The following is a 3,930-nucleotide window of genomic DNA, read 5'->3' as shown; positions in this document are numbered from 1 at the left end:
ATTTTAGGAATAAAAAATATAGTTTACCTTTTTCTAATTTATAATATGAATTGATTATGCCGGACTCAAAAGTCAAAATTGACTAAAAATTTAAGGATTTTGTTTGTGGACATTAAGATATAAGGATCTTGTGATGTAGATTTGATTTGGGCTGTGGACTAGAGCTGAAGAAGCCCATTAGGCCCAACTAATAAGGAAAGGACCCATTCGCCATTTCTTCATTTAGGTGAAACCCCCCACTACAACACTTGATCACTTCCTTTCATTTTTTTGTCTATTTGATAGAGTGTAGAGTTTAGACTCCACTAATTTGTTTGGTTTCTTAGAATTCCGAAGATAAATAAATAACAACAAACATATCCTATTAAGACATACAAAAAATTGTAACAATTTGTGTGCTTACGGATTAACTCGAGAGTTTGATAATCTTACATTTGATTCATGCTAATGCTAGACCAAAGTATACTTTTTGAAGTGCTACATTTAAAAGCTTCTTTGGGAATTTTAAATAATGGATTAAGGTTTGCATCCTAAGGTGTTAACTAAACACTTTATAATATTTCTATAAGCTCAATTATTGTGTCCACAAAGAAATTAAACACACCCTTACCAACCAAATGCAATGAACTAATAATTATTTTCTCTTAATTAAATATGACTCAAACCATAACTACTACTAGAGATTCACATTTCATCAACACTACTCAAAAGTCTTGCTTTTACTTTTATGATTATGGCAGAGGAAACCACCAATTTCATTTGCTTACGCAACTTGCATTGTGCATAAATGATACCTACCTCACTGTAGTAACTAGCTACTTTCTCATTATTATTAGCTTCATGGTTAGACATGAAATTCATGTTATTACTTACCGTTTATATAATTATATCCTTGACTTCCATTAATTAGTATTTGTATCTACTAATATGTGATGTAGTCATAGTAGTTAGAATGTTAATCAAGTTGAGTTTGGTTTACTGGTTAGTTCACTAATTCATTTAAATAAGTGTCGATGGTTTAAATTCTGCTTTATGCATGCATCAACTCATTGGCCAGCGACAAATCCTTAATAGAGCTCAATACCACGAGTCCGCGACAAATTAGTCTTTGGCCTATCGGATTGAAGGATACTATGGAAAACAAAAAAAGAATAATAATTAGAATTTTGATTTTAACTCTTAAAATTTTTTCGATATTACAATTTTAAATGAGTCAATTAATTTTACGAAATTTATACTAAGTCTAACAATTTTATAATTTAAGGTAAAGTATATATTTTTATCCCTGAAATTTGACAAAAGTTTCAAAAATATTCCTAAGTTTTATTTTGTTTTAATTTTGTCCGAGAAGTTTTCGATTTGCATCAAATATACCCCTGACGGCTAATTTTTTAAAAAATTTAAGATCGATTCAACAACAATTTCATAAGATAACAACCCCTCAACACAAGCAAATCAAGCATAATTTTCATGTATTATTGTTTTATTGCTCTTGAATTTTTTGAAAATTTAGCCTCTAAAGGTATATTTGATGCAAATCGAAAACTTTTAGGACAAAATTAAAACAAAATAAAATTTAAGGAGTATTTTTAAAACTTTTATTAAACTTTAGAGATAAAAAATATACTTTACCCTATAATTTAAATCTTGTTAAAATTTGATGTTCTACCTACTTAATTTATTTTTTCGATTTCACGTAAAATTTCAATTTCAATTTTCTCTACCTTGTATGTAATGTTATGAGATCTATACGCTTTGATTAAGCCAAGTGTGATACATATCATTAAATTATTACAAACACTTTTTACTCATGTTTGCATCCAAGTTTTCAAATAAATCTAGATTCAATAAAACTGACATAATTCAAGGAACATATATAACTACTTGTAAGTTAGAAGCATAGAAATTGTCACAAAACCTAGAAAGTTAAAATGTGTGACAAGCATAATCATTATAATCTGTAATTAAATTCACATGGGAATAGTGATCTAATCTTTCAAAATTTGTCCGTGAACCTTTATATAATTATTGTTCCAAATTCTAATTGGAGCATGTGAAGGTAAGGGATGGAAGATTGTGACAAGCCATAGGGACAAAGTGACCTGTCATATGTATGTTGCTGAAACAAGTTTTGGATTACATTTTGTTCTTATTTTCAGCTTCACTTGTTAATGTGTAGGAAGCAGCATTAACACGTGTCAAGTTTTTAAAATAAAATAAATGATGATTTTCAGGGGAACCTCATCTCACGGAAATAGTAAGTCATTGTTGACCATAATACTCTTATCTAATAGAAATATATCATAATTAATACAATAGATACAATAATAATCTTACTTTCAAAACTAGAGTCTATTTTTCAAGATTTAAAGCTTGATCTCTAAGTTAGAAGGTGACCATTATAGAGAGGTAATATAGACATATTTAGAGAAGATATATGGAGGCTCAAGTAGTTAAAAAAAGTAGAGGGAGAATAATTCTATAATTAGAGATGGTGAAAGACAAAAAAACAAAAAACTTGAAAGAAAATTGTTAACAATTTTGACTATAAAACCATTTTAGCATAATATGATGTATAATAAGATACTATGATATTTATTCTGTTTTCTTCATCATTTCTTTCCTATTTCTATTTCTGTTTAGTAAAATGCTATGATGGATAGTAACTGATACGGACATGGGACACGTGAATTTTAAAATTTTACATGACACGGGGATACGTATACATATAAAATATAAAATATTTTTTAGATAAATCGTAATGATATTTTGATATTTTATTAATATTAAAATATAAATATATATACTATATCTAAATTTATTTTAAAAATATATGTTAAGAATAAAACAGGACACGCTGACACGTGATGGTATTTAAGTGTGTTCGGATATTTTTTATTAAGATACGGTCGGATACAGCAGACACGCATATCGGACGAATGTCAGAAAGTATCGTGTCCGAAATGTGTCTGACACGCGGACACGACAACTCAACGAAGTGTCCATACTTCATAGGTAAAATGTATTTCGTTTTTATTTTATCTTTATTACGGGTCTCTGTTTATTTTTTTTTCGCGTGGGAGACAGATATCTACTATGTTTGAGTTAATTTTTTAAAAACAAAATTAATACCATCGTAATAAAATTTAAGACAATTTAACCAAATATATAATCCATTACAAAAAAGACTTTATTTTATTTTAATTTATGGAGTGTGATGCTTAGACTTTTAAAAGATAATCCATCATGTGGAGTTCATCATTTGACAACTATAGGAATGGAAGGCCTTGCTTTTTGTTTAATCAAAAGTCCGCAAGTCATTTTCTCAGTTTTGTACTTAGAATGGGTTGCCATACACATTGTTTTAACAAGGAACAATTATTTCTAATCATACCTAATTGGAGTTTGATACTAATTCTAATTGCAAAAGATATAAATAATAATTATATTATATGTACATAGATTGATTTTGATAATTTTGATAATTTTTTTTTTAAATAATTCGATCTTTAACGAGTATCGAATTAGCTTGTGCCTTATAAAATCTGAATATTTGATAGACAAAATTCTTAAGTGTTTTAACTACTCTTTGCGTTTGTTACACTAGTCTCAACAATATTTGCACCGAATTAAAGAAAAGAAGTAGGTGGTGACCACAGATGACACTTTCCCTTATCCGTGATTGTAGGCATTACATATCCACATTAAAATCTTAGGTCTTACTCGCACTTCAAAGCTACATCATACTTTGGACTACTTTGGAGGGAACATCAAACATGGCTTACATAGCCCCACACACTTCTTACTTTTTTCTTTAGTCCCTCTCAAGATTCAACACATTAATAAATAATAACACTAATGCTATAGAAGAATGGAAAAAAATATCAAAGAGATAATATAATAAAATTAAAATAAATACAAATAAAAATA

This window comes from Arachis ipaensis, chromosome B09 (assembly GCF_000816755.2).
Source record: "Arachis ipaensis cultivar K30076 chromosome B09, Araip1.1, whole genome shotgun sequence".
Lineage (NCBI taxonomy): Eukaryota > Viridiplantae > Streptophyta > Magnoliopsida > Fabales > Fabaceae > Arachis > Arachis ipaensis.
This window is presented reverse-complemented; position numbering follows the sequence as displayed.